This window comes from Rattus norvegicus, chromosome 1, assembly GCF_036323735.1.
Source record: "Rattus norvegicus strain BN/NHsdMcwi chromosome 1, GRCr8, whole genome shotgun sequence".
NCBI lineage: Eukaryota > Metazoa > Chordata > Mammalia > Rodentia > Muridae > Rattus > Rattus norvegicus.
In genome coordinates, this window is record NC_086019.1 from 74,545,535 (window position 1) to 74,559,539 (window position 14,005).

A 14,005-nucleotide genomic window follows, 5' to 3' on the forward strand; every position below is an offset into this window, starting at 1 on the left:
ATTTCCTCCTATAAAAAAGTAAATATAAGAAATAAAAATATATTTCATTGTTACCAAAAGAAATGTTAAGAAGCAATGTAGATGCTTTTGAGAGGCAGAGGCAAATGAATTTCTGAGCTCAAGGTCAGCTGGTCTACAGATCGAGTTCCAGGACAGCCAGGGCTACACAGAGAAACCCTGTCTCGAAAAACTTAAAAAATAAAAATGTGACTTATTACTGTGTCAAGGAGAAAGACTGTTTTTCTGAGTCATAAAGCTAATTTAAGGAATTGATTTGATAAGGTGTTGAGTTGAGAACATTCCCAAGAATATCAATCTTGTTTTTCTGGTACAATATGGGGTGACATGAATATTCATGACGTTACTGAACCACTTCTTTCTGTTGAGTAAGTCTATACACAGAGATATGTTGAATACAAGGGTCTGCGGGGTGTCTCAGGCCTTTAAAGATTACTGCCTCACCTTATAGAGATGACCTTCAAAGAAACGCCTGTAGTTATAATTGGTTTTACTCTCTGATAATTCTTTGCTTTGCTGATTCTTTCTTCTGTATCCCAAAGAAGTAAGACCGAATCAGCTCCACCAAGACAGAAGACCCTGAGGGGCATTTTTTTCTTCTTCCCCATACAAGCTGGGAGAAAAGCAATTAAAAGCTACGACTCACTTCCTTTCTTATTTTAACAAGGAGACTGGGGATTGTTTTCTTCTGAATTAGCATATCTGGGAGGACGGTATAACTGAGTTCGTTAGAGTACTTGGATTTGCATACATGAGGCCCTGGGTTTGATCCACAACAACCTTGCCCCAGATCAGCATATCTCTTCAGAGACATTTGTAGCATTTTTTTGAATGTCTATTTTATACATTTGTTATAGTTAATTCTCGATTTATTTATTGTTTATTTATTTATACTATGTGTATGCATGTTCTGCCTGCATGTATGTATGTATGTATGTATGTATGTATGTATGTATGTATACCATGTCCATGCCTAGTGCTGGAAGAAGTCAGAAGGCATTGGATCTCCTGGAACTGGAGCCATCATGTGGGTGCTGGGAACAAGGTCAGGGAATTTGGTATGGGGAGGGAGTCAGAGGGGAGGGGGAAGAGAAAGATCATACTCACTCCAGAAGAGAGAAAATTCAGGGCAGAGGGTAGGATATGCCAGCCATATCCTGTAACAGGTAGGGACAGAGAGATGCTGGGAGAACCTAGAGGCAGGTCTACTTTGGTATATAAAATATGCAGGTCTGAATCCCAACACTGGGAACTGACCTTCTGCCCTTTGCAAGAACAAGTGCTCCTTACTTCTGAGCCATCGCTCCAGCCCAAGCTAATTTTTTTTTTTTTGGACAGGAACTCTGCCTTAGTTACACATTGGTTGTTGTGACAAGACACTATGACTAAGACAACTCGTAGAAGAAAACAATTTGGGGCTCACAGTACATGATTACAATCAGTGCCATGGTCAAAGGAAACTCAATTTCCTCAAATTCTATCGGTAAAAGCCTGCATTCCCTAGGAACTTGAAAGCCAGTTCCCTACTACCAAAAGGAACCATTCCTCTTATCACTAGCAGAAGGTACAAAAGGCTATCTGTGGTGCCTATTAGCATACCAAAGTGCATGCTGGCCTCCAGGCTCCCTCAGTAAAACCTGCTATGCATTTCAGAGTTCATCCTAACTCTCCTCACCTCTTCTGCCCTGACCTCATAACCTCTTCCAGCTCAGGAGCTTCCTTCCCACCAGCCTCTCCTTTCAAACAATTGCTACTCTGCCGTCTCCCTTCTCCCCTCTCCTAGTCCCCCTCTCTCTTCCCTGTGTATCTCCAACTGGCCTCATCCTCTCTTCCTCTCTCTCTCCTCTCTTTCTGTCCTTCCCTTTCCCCCTTCTGTCTCTGCTTCTACCCTCTCTCTAGGTCCCCATTCCTTCCCCTAGCCCTTTTGAACTAGGACTATTGCATGGTGGTGGTTCCTCAGGGGAAGACCTCGGCAGGCCCTGCTGAGGTGTTCCCTACCACCACATTATATCACACCATTTTATGAAACACAACAGAAAGAACAAAGTAGACGCAGGTAAAGACAGAATGAGTCAGAAGATTAGAACAGATTGCTAAGGTTAGTATGAAGCCAAACAGAGCAATTCAGTAGTAAACTGAGAGAAGCCAGACTGAATCAGTCAGATTAGAGAGGAGTTTGAGCCAGAACAGCTGAGCTGAGTTCAGAAAGAAGTAGGAGGGGTGAACTTGTTCAGCAGCAAGTACTGAAAACATTCTAGGCCTAGATTAGATGGTACAGAGGCTAGAGGCTTCCAGTACCAAACCTACGTTAGCAAACAGAGGCAGTATGAATAAAAGATATTTACACACACACACACCTTCTACAACAAGGCCATACCTCATAATCCTTCCCAAGCAATTCCTTCAACTGAGGATCAAGCATTTAAACATACAAGGTTATGGAGACCATTCTCATTCAAATTTCCACAGTCTCATGAAGCCCTGACAGTCCTGGAACTTGCTATATGACAGGTTGGCCTTGAATTCACAGAAAGCTGACTGCTACTGCCTTTCAAGTACTGGGATTAAAAGGTGTGCATGACCAGACATGGCTTTAGCTAATTAAAAAAAAGATTTATTTTTATTTTTAAAATTGTGTGTGTGTGTGTGTGTGTGTGTGTGTGTGTGTGTGTGTGTATAAGACAGACGGAGAGAGGGGGAGGGAGGGAGGGAAGAAGGACAGGAGGGAGTGGGGGAGACAGAGAGAGAAAGAGAGAGAGAGAGAGAGAGAGAGAGAGAGAGAGAGAGAGAGACTCAAGCATGAAAGTGCCCATGGATACTAAAAGAGTGAGTCAAATCTTCCAGAACTGGAATTTTAAGCTGCCTGATGGTGTTCTTCCTGTTGGCTTACAGGCAGTTCTGCTAGGCTCTGTCCAGAGACCTAGCAATGGCTTATGTCATCACCTGCCACCATTACCTGCCACCAGGTGTGAGTGGCATATAAAAAGACTGCCTTGCCACCCCAGGTCTTTCTCTATTCCCACATGTTCCCAGCTCGTCTCTGTCTCTCCCCCTTCCTGTCCTTCTTTCTGTCATTCTCTGTCCCCTCTTCTCAGCCCTCATGGCTCTGCTCCTTTCTGTCTGCCTTCACCCTTTCTCCAGGCCCACATTCCCCTCCCTTTCCCCCAGTAAACCTCCTTTAAACCAGATATGTTGCATGGAGTGATTTCTCAGGGAAATACCTTGGCATGGGCCTGCCAGGTATACCCTCATACACATTATATCTTATAACACTTCCTCCTCCTCTTAGTGCTTTTAAATTCCTTCTTCCTCCTCCTCTCCTTTTTTTTTTAAAAAAGGATTTATTTATTATTTATAAGTACACTGTAGCTTGTAGCTGTCTTCAGACGCACCAGAAGAGGGCATCAGATCTTATTATAGATGGTTACTATGTGATTGCTGGGATTTGAACTCAGGACCTCTGGAAGAGCTGCTAGTGCTCTTAACCACTGAGCCATCTCTCCAGCCCTCTCCTTCTCTTCTGAAGTGCTTTTAAATTCCTTCTTCTTCATCCTCTTCCCCCTCCCCCCTCCTCCTCCTCCTCTTCTTCCTCTTCTTCCTCCTCTTCCTCCTCCTCCTCTTTTGAGCCAGAGTCTCAATGTGGCCCAGACTGAACTGGAACTTTCTGCATATATGAGGATTACCTTAAACTACTTATTATCTTAGCTTTAGCTCCTGAGTTCTGGAACCAGGATTAAAGATGTGCACCACCATACCACGGAGACAGTTTATATGGTGCTGAGGATCAAACCCAGGGCTTTATAGATGTTAGGTAAACATTTTACCAATCGACTTACTTCCCCAGCTTTGGTTCTCCATGTTAGAAAATGATAAAAGCACATTTTAGTGACAACCTAGCAAATCTGAATGCTGACTGGATATGGGCTGGTGTCAAGGGAGGTGTGAACTCTGATGTGATGCTGTCAGTGGTGGTTAGGTTACTTTCAAAAGTACTTCCTGTCTGATAATGATAGCCATGCACTGAAATATTTGGGGATTAAAGAGATGAGTCCGTGGGGTTGGGGATTTAGCTCAGTGGTAGAGCGCTTGCCTAGCAAGCGCAAGGTCCTGGGTTCGGTCCCCATCTCTGAAAAAAAAAAAAAAAAGAGATGAGTCCGAAACAGAGACTCCCTCCATAAAATGGAACGGTTTTGCTGTTACCATTGCTTGTTTGGTTTGGTTTGACAGGGCTTATGTTTCCCAGGCTGGCCTCAAACCTGCTCTACAGCCACAGATGACCTCAATCTCCTGACCCTCTTGCCTCTACGTGCCCAGTGCTGAGATTACATGGACCCTGGTGGATTTTGTCTGGGGGATTGGTTATGCATGCTGGGTTAGCACTTTATCCATGCCTTGTAAATTACTTCTTTCATAACTTCAGAATAACCCCAGCTAACCCATGTCCCTCCATCCTGAACACTACAAAGCTTGGTCCCTGTCCACTCTTGAGTCACATTCCAAAACTGTTCTAGACATTTTGTTTGAAAGATTTATTTATTTCATGTATGTGAGTACCCTGTCACACGAGAGCAGGGCCTTACAGATGGTTGTGAGCTACCATGTGGTTGCTGGGAATTGAACTCAGGACCTCTGGAAGAGCAGCCAGTGGTCTTAACCACTGAGCCATCTCTCCAGCCCTGCTCTAGACATTTTTGCATTCTTCCAGAAACCCACCCTGTTGGGGTAATCTACCCCCCACACATGTTCTACCAACTGGCTATGAAGGTGTGCCCCTGCATTCTGGATTGTTAATTGCTATGGTGCAGTGCCAGGCTGGCAGGGTATGTTTGCTGCTTCCTCACCTTCCCCAAAAGAAAAGGCTCAGCTATACCACTCCTAGGCATACACCAAAAAGACAGGGACATTTGCTCAACTACATTTACAGTTTTATTTGTAATAGTCAGAAACTGGAAACAACCCAGATGTCCCTCAGCCAAAGAGTGGATAAAGAAGATGCAGTTCAGTTACACAGTGGGGTACTACTTAGCTTAAAAACAAGGGCATCAAAAAGGAGGGGGGAGGAACATCATGAATTTTGCAGGCAAATGGATGAAACTATAAAACATCATCCTGAATGAGGTAACCCAGATCCAAAAGGAAAAACATGGTGTGTTCTCACTGATAAGTGGATATTAGCCATAAAGTTCAGGATAACCGCACTATAATCAACAGACCTGAAGAGGCCAAACAACAAGGAAGGCCCAAGGGAGAATGGCTGAATCCTTCTCAGAAGTGGAAATAAAATAGAGATTGAAGGTGGATGGAAGGAAGAGAACTGGGTGGGAGAGGTGATGGGGAGGGGAGCGGGAGTCAAAAATCGGGCTGCTGATTGGCTCAGCTGTGTAACCTCTCCGACAGAGAGACTGGAGCTGGACTGAAGAGCCAGGAGGTAGAGCAGAGGGAGCCCCATGGTAGGAAGTCAGTGACAGGGAAGTCAGGTTAAGTGAGATGGCTAGCTGAGGGATTGCCCCAGTGTCTTAGTCAGGGTTTGTATTCCTGCACAAAACATCATGACCAAGAAACAAGTTGGGGAGAAAAGGGTTTATTCAGCTTACACTTCCACTTTGCTATTCAATACCAAAGGAAGTCAGGACAGGAACTCACACAGAACAGAAACTTGGAGACAGAGACGCAGAGATCATGGAGGGGTGCTGCATACTGGCTTGCTTCCCCTGGTTTACTCAGCTTGCTTTCTTATAGAACTCAGGACTACCAGCCCGGGGATGGCACCACCCACAATGGGCCCTCCCACCATTGACCACTAGTTGAGAAGATGCCTTATAGCTGGATCTCATGGAGGCATTTCCTCAAGGGAGGCTTCTTTCTCTGTGATAACTCCAGCTTGTGTCATGTTGACACAGAAAACCAGCCAGTACATCCAGCAACCAGGGCAATAGCCATAGAGTATGCAGATGTCTCTGTGTCTTTATTGTGAAGCCCCAAGTGGGAACCCCTCCCCCCACTTTGAAAAGGCCTCACAATACCATCTCAAGAAAAGATCTAAGTTCAAGATTTGGGGGAAAATTCAGGTACATGAATGAAGTTGCTAGGTACATACCAACCAGAATCAGCTGCTGCAGTCTCTTTATTACTGCAGAAACCCTGAAGGCCACTGGGAGGTAGAGGGAACACACACACACACATACACACACACACATACACACACACACACACACACACACACACACACACACACACTCTTCAGGCATTTTTCCCTCATCATTTTTGTTTTCCTCTCACAGCAAGGAGTGGAGGTATTTCTTCATGAACCCTTGGCAGATGTTGGTTACTTTAACAGTCGACCTCTGGAGGAAGGAGGTTGGGAGGACACTCTAGAATGTACCAGAGACCTGGGAAGTGAGAGACCCTCAGGACTCAAAGCAGTGTGTGTGGGGGCCTAGATGAAATGCCCTACAGTGGGGAGAGGGAACTGACTGAACCCACCTCCAGCAGAAAGACAGGGCATCAAGTGAGGAATGGGGTTGCTAACTCACAGTCAAAGCTCTGACTCATAATTCTTCCTGTCTGAAAGAAATGCAGAGATGGAAATGGAGAAGAGCCTGAGGAAAAGAGGGGCAAGCAATAGGCCCAAAGTGGGATCGAGCTCAAAGGGAGGCCTCAAGACCTGACACCATTACTGAGGCTATGGGGTGTTCACAAAAAGGAACCTGTCATGACTGCCCTCAGAAAGACCCAACAAGCAGCTGAAAGAGTCAGATGCAGATGTGTGCACCCAGCCAATAAACAGAAGCTGCTGACCCCGCTGGTTGAATTAGGGAAGAAGCTGGGGGCGGGGGTGGCGACTCTGTAGGTGGGCCAGCAGTCTCAATTAACCTGGACCCCCAAGATCTCTCAGACACTGGATCACCAACCAGGTAGCATCCACATCCACTAGCTGAGATGAGGCCTCCAACATATATACAGCAGAAGACCACCATGTCTGGGTTCAGTCAAAGAAGATGCACCGAACCCTCAAGAGACTGGAGGCCCCAGGAAATTTAAAGGTCTGGTGGGGTGGGTGGGGTAAGGATGTCCTTGTGGAGACACCGGGAGGTGGAAGGGAGGGGGTATGGGATGTCATACAGTCTGGGGGTGGACTGGGATGGGAATAAAATCTGGTGTAGAAATAAATAAATTAATTAATTAAGAAAAAAGGTACCAATTCTGTTCACTGGAGACTGATAAATTCTTTCTCCATGAGTGAAACGGGTCAACTGAAGCCAGATTAAAGTATACACAGGCAGGTGGTCCCAAGGGACAAGACCAGGGAAGTTGCTATGGGAAGGGAGACACAGGGGGAAGTGAAAGAGAAAAAGTATGTGAATGTGACAAGAGAGGGAGAGAAGAGAGAAGGGGAGAGAGAGACCAAAATGTCTGGATTATATAGGAAAAAGCCTCTGGGGGAGGGAAAAACCAGTCTCTGGGCTGGAAAGTTCAGAGTAGAGGGCAGGGTATGCCAGGTAGGGACTGGGGGATGCTGGAAGAACCTGGAGGCCATGTCTACTTTGGTATGTTAAATACACAACTCAGCTCTTCCTTCAGGGTCTGAGTTAGGTTTCTATGTGTGAGTTTGGAGTAAACATCCAGAGCAAGCATTGTCTCATTCCTGATGTTAAGAGACGTTTTCAAGACCTGGAGCGATGACCGAGGTTAGTCCTGTTCCAGTAGACCTGAGTTCAGTTCCCAACACCATGACAGGTGACTCACAACTGCCCATAACTCCGGTCCCAGGGACTCCAGTGCTCTTTTCTGGCCTCCCCAAGAACCCACACACATGGCATTAACCAGCACAGGCACTCACATACAAATATCTTCTACGTATTAAAATTATTCCTTGAGCATTTCATACATGTAGGCAACCAAATATGGTAATATCCCTACCAGCTTTCCCCAGATCACTCCAACATATCTTCCTCCCAAGTTTATGCGCTCTCTCTCTCTCTCTCTCTCTCTCTCTCTCTCTCTCTCTCTAGTTCACCATCTTAGTCACTGTTCTACAGCTGTGAAGAGGCACCGTGACCAAGGGAACTATAATGAAAGAATATTCAGCCAGCTAGGTAGGGGGCAGGCAGAGGCTGGCAGATCTCTGGGTTTGAGCCAGCCTGGTCTACAGAGTCTCAAGATAGCCAGGACTACACAGAGAAACACTGTCTTGAAAAACCAAATTAAAAAAAGAAAAAGAAAAAAGAAGAAAAAGAAAAAAGAAAATTGATTGAATTAGGGGTTTGATTACAGTTTTAGAGGTTTAGTTCATTATTACCATGGCAGGGAGCATGGCAGCAGGAGGCTTGGAGGACATGATGCTGAGGAAATAGTTGAGAGCTACACCCTGATCTGTAGGCAGCAAGGGAGAGAGAGAGAGAGAGAGAGAGAGAGAGAGAGAGAGAGAGAGAGAGAGAGAGAGAGAGACTACAAGTGGTGTGGGCTTTTGAATCCTCAAAACCCATCCCTAGGGACATAGTTCTTTCACCAAGCCACACTTTCTAATCCTTCTAATTCTTGCAAAGGGTTCCACTCCCTGGTGGCTAATCCAACATGTGAACCTACGGGGCCTGTGATGGTTTGAATAAAAATGATCCCCATTGCCTCATGGATTTGAATGCTTAGTCATCAGGCAATGGTATTACTTGGGAAGGATTAGGAGATACGGCCTTGTTGAAGTAGATAAAGCCTTGTGTCACTGGAGATGGGCCTTGAAGTTTCAAAAGGCCCAAGCTAGGCCCTGTCTCTCTCTGCCTGCTGCTTACAGACCACTGTATAGATCTCACTGACTTTTCTAGCATCAAGTCTGCCATGCTACTGACATGCTTCCTGCCATGATGACTGCCCTGACGGGGTGGGGGTGGGGGGGTTCAGCAGAGACCTGGGAGGGGATGAAAAGATGGGGGGCAGGAGGCACAAAGAAGGAGAGCAAGTCTATGGTCTGATCAAGCTCTCAAACTTTATTTCAGAACAGTGGCTTAAAAAGACAAGCATGGGCTGGAGAGATGGCTCAGAGGTTAAGAGCACTGGCTGCTCTTCCAGAGGTCATGAGTTCAATTCCCAGCAACCACATGGTGGCTCACAACCATCTGTAGTGAGATCTGGTGCCCTCTTCTGGCCTGCACGTGTACATGCAGGTGGAACGCTGTATACATAATAAATAAATCTAAAAAAAAAAAAAAGACAAGCATGTGCTTGGAAAGGCCACACAGGGCCCAGGATGATTATCACCTCCAGCACCATCCTATTAGCCATAAGCCGCAAATTGCAGGTGTAAACTGATAAGAACAGACAGCTGGAGGTAGAGGCTATAAAAGTGATAGGGAAAAATAACTGGCTAGTTTTCCTGGAGACAAAAGGCTGTAAAAGTGAGCCTAAGAAAATTCCTTGAGACAAGGCTCGTGCTTGGCTCCTGGCAGATGACAATGGATTAAACCTTTAAAATGGAAATCAAGGCCCCAACTAGATGCCTTGGTCATGGAGTCTCTCCCAAACAGTAGAACAACTAAGACAAGATCATACATATTCAAAACACCATACCCACTATGTCAAACTAGTGCTGCCCATGTGCCATGGGTATGTGGTCATTCAGTGAAGCATTGTAATGGCTTAGCCTGATGCTGTTTGTATACTAATCCTAATACTGGTTCCTCAAGACCTGGTTGCCCCATAGACAGAGAGAATCCGTATATAGACCCAAGTGACACTATGTGACCTCACCCCCAACTTCTTTCTGATTGGTGAATGAAGGTGCCAACAGCCAATAGCTGGACAGAAGAGACATAGGCAGGGTTTACGGTTCCCAGGATTGGGGGGTCCGAGGAGAACCATGAGGGAGAGAAGAAGGTGAGGAGAAAGGGAAAGACACCATGGGTTAGGAGTCAAGAAAACACGTCCCTGAGGGCTGGCCAATAGAAGTTAAAAAGCAGCCCAGATGAACCATAGTAAGTAATAATTCAGGGTTGTCAATAAGAAATAGATTTTAATAGTATGGAAGGTAGATATTGCCCAGCTCTAGTGCTGATTAAGGCTTATTGTAAATATATAGGTGGTGTGTGTCTTTTATCCAAGAACTAAATGGTCAAAGGTGGGGTAGAAACTCCAGATCAGGACTAAACATTTCTACAAGCATGAGCAATCTACAAGTCTCCCTACCCCCTAAGAGAACGATTCTCTGGGGCTGGAAAGGTTGCTCAGTGGTGAAGAGCACTTGTTCTTGCAGAGGACCAGGGTTCTGTTTCCACAATCATCTGTAATTCCAGTTACAGGGGATCCAAAGTCCTCTTCTGATCTCCCAGAGCACTGGGCACACGCATGGGCTACACGTAAGCAAGACACTCATACACAAGAAATAAAATAACTTTGTTTTGTTTTGTTCTGTGTAGCCTTGGCCATCTTGAAACACACTCTGTAGACCTGGCTGGTCTCAAATGTACAGAAATCCACCCGCCTCTGCCTCATGAGTGTTAGGATGAAAGGTGTGCTCCACCAAGGCCTGGCTAAACAAATCTTACAAAATATAAAAAAAGAACAATTCTTCCTTTCCCCAGCAGCTGTAAACTGCTAAGGAACAGTTCCACAGTTAGAGGCAGGACCTCAACTCCTCCCCTATCCACTGAGTTCATCTTGGGCAGGTAACCATAGCGGCTGTGAATTCATGGCTGCAGTGCCCACACCGTGTCTGACTCCCCCTTTTCTGAGCATCGCCTGTGTGTGCCCAAGGTCAGAAGAGAGCACTGGATTCCCCTGGAACTTGAGTTATGGATGACTGTTAGCTGTGGGTGCTGTTGACCGAATCTGGGTGCTCCGAAACAGCAGCCGGGGCTCTTAACCATCTCTCCAGCACCTGCTTCTCACTTTCGTAATAGACTTTTCACTCTCATCAAGATAGCCTCTGGTTGTCAATTCTCGGTTAAAAACAATAAAAACCATAAAAATTTCTTCACACGTTACAGGAGCATGGAATGGGGGTTGCAGGTGACAGCTGGTTCCTCGGGGGGGGGGGGGGGAGGCTGGGGGGAGCAAAGGTTGATGTTTGAGTCTCTTCCTTTGAGGTTCCTATTGTCTCCTGCAGGGAGGTGGCACTGTTGCAGCATTTCTGAAGCTGGGGTTGGAAGGGAGAGAGGTTTGTACTGACTGGAATACACAGTCACTTACGTCCCCCTCTTCTCATTGTGAGCCATCTGTTTCCTTTTTTCCGGAGAAGAAACTAGAATTTTCTCTAGACCAATACATCTTAAAAGAAAAACTTCAATATTCTTCTAGGTTGAAAGAAGGTTAGTAGCTTTATTTATAAGCCGGCTGGCTGGTGGTAGAACAAGCTTTTAACCTCAGTGTTTGGAAGATAGACAGATCTCTGAGTTCGAGGCTAGCCTGGGCCATTCAGATTGAGTTCCAGGATAGCCAGAACTACACAGAGAAACCCTGTCTCAAAAAACAAGCAAATAAACAACAAACAAGTCTAGGCTGAAGAAAGGGGTCCCTCGGGCATATTGTTAAACTGCCTTTTTGATATGTTTAATAGTGCTGTTCTCAACCTTGGCCGGGGAAAATTCTCCGCAGTAGTCAGCCATTAATGCAGAGATGCTGAGAATAAATAACTACAGAGTGCCCTAAATGGGACATTTATATCACTCCTGACCTAACCGAGGCTTAAGGAACACCAGAGGAGAGGAAAGATAGAACACAAGAGTCAGAGGACAGACTGGCATGCTATATCCCTCAGGATGGGATGTTGTAGTTTCACGCTGTGAACTCACTGCAGCTGTGACTATTTGACAAAATTGAGCCACAACAGTCCAACAATTACTCAATATTCTGACAATTGGCATCACTTGGACTCAGTGGATGCCTTAGGGTTACTATTGTTGTGATAAAACACCATGAGCAAAAGCACCTTGAGGAGGACAGGGTTTACTTGGCTTGGACTTCTGGAGCCACAGTTCACTGAGGGACTTGAAGGTAGTAACTGAAACCAGGCAGAACCTGGAGGCAGGAGAAGCTTACTGGCTTGCCCCTCAGGACTTGCTCAGCCTGCTTTCTTATAGAACCCTGGACCACCGGCTCAGTGGGTGGCACCATCCATGAGATGTCTGAAACAGGCTGACTCCATGACAGTCTTCAAGAAGTCTAGTCTTCAGAAGACTAGACCTAATGTTCTTTTTCCCAGAACTGGCCAAGCTCAGGCTAGTCAGTTACTGGAAAAACCCCCTGAACCTGGCCTGAGGCAAGGGCAGAGTCAGCAATGGTTCTGGGATGACCCTAGAGATAGAGCCAATCAATTAAGATAAAGGTCACCTGCCTTTCCTTGGAATTCCCCTAAGGTGCTTTAAATTGCACCTTCCAGCTCACCTGGGTGTCTCCAGCTTGGTAAATGACAGACCCCAGCATGCTGGACTTCCCCAGAATAAAATCTCTTTGCTTTTTTTTTTTTTTTTTTTTTTTTTTGTTTTGTTTTGTTTTCCTATTTTTTTTTTTTTTTATTAACTTGAGTATTTCTTATATACATTTCAAGTGTTATTCCCTTTCCCGGTTTCCGGGCAAACATCCCCCTCCCCCCTCCCCTTCCTTATGGGTGTTCCCCTCCCAACCCTCCCCCCATTGCCGCCCTCCCCCCATAGTCTAGTTCACTGGGGGTTCAGTCTTAGCAGGACCCAGGGCTTCCCCTTCCACTGGTGCTCTTACTAGGATATTCATTGCTACCTATGGGGTCAGAGTCCAGGGTCAGTCCATGTATAGTATTTAGGTAGTGGCTTAGTCCCTGGAAGCTCTGGTTGCTTGGCATTGTTGTACTTTTGGGGTCTCGAGCCCCTTCAAGCTCTTCCAGTTCTTTCTCTGATTCCTTCAACGGGGGACCTATTCTCAGTTCAGTGGTTTGCTGCTGGCATTCGCCTCTGTATTTGCTGTATTCTGGCTGTGTCTCTCAGGAGCGATCTACATCCGGCTCCTGTCGGTCTGCACTTCTTTGCTTCATCCATCTTGTCTAATTGGGTGGCTGTATATGTATGGGCCACATGTGGGGCAGGCTCTGAATGGGTGTTCCTTCAGTCTCTGTTTTAATCTTTGCCTCTCCCTTCCCTGCCAAGGGTATTCTTTTTCCTCATTTAAAGAAGGAGTGAAGCATTCACATTTTGATCATCCGTCTTGAGTTTCGTTTGTTCTAGGGATCTAGGGTAATTCAAGCATTTGGGCTAATAGCCACTTATCAATGAGTGCATACCATGTATGTCTTTCTGTGATTGGGTTAGCTCACTCAGGATGATATTTTCCAGTTCCAACCATTTGCCTACGAATTTCATAAACTCGTTGTTTTTGATAGCTGAGTAATATTCCATTGTGTAGATGTACCACATTTTCTGTATCCATTCCTCTGTTGAAGGGCATCTGGGTTCTTTCCATTTTCTGGCTATTATAAATAAGGCTGCAATGAACATAGTGGAGCACGTGTCTCTTTTATATGTTGAGGCATCTTTTGGGTATATGCCCAAGAGAGGTATAGCTGGATCCTCAGGCAGTTCAATGTCCAATTTTCTGAGGAACCTCCAGACTGATTTCCAGAATGGTTGTACCAGTCTGCAATCCCACCAACAATGGAGGAGTGTTCCTCTTTCTCCACATCCTCGCCAGCATCTGCTGTCACCTGAGTTTTTGATCTTAGCCATTCTCACTGGTGTGAGGTGAAATCTCAGGGTTGTTTTGATTTGCATTTCCCTTATGACTAAAGATGTTGAACATTTCTTTAGGTGTTTCTCAGCCATTCGGCATTCCTCAGCTGTGAATTCTTTGTTTAGCTCTGAACCCCATTTTTTAATAGGGTTATTTGTTTCCCTGCGGTCTAACTTCTTGAGTTCTTTGTATATTTTGGATATAAGGCCTCTATCTGTTGTAGGATTGGTAAAGATCTTTTCCCAATCTGTTGGTTGCCGTTTTGTCCTAACCACAGTGTCCTTTGCCTTACAGAAGCTTT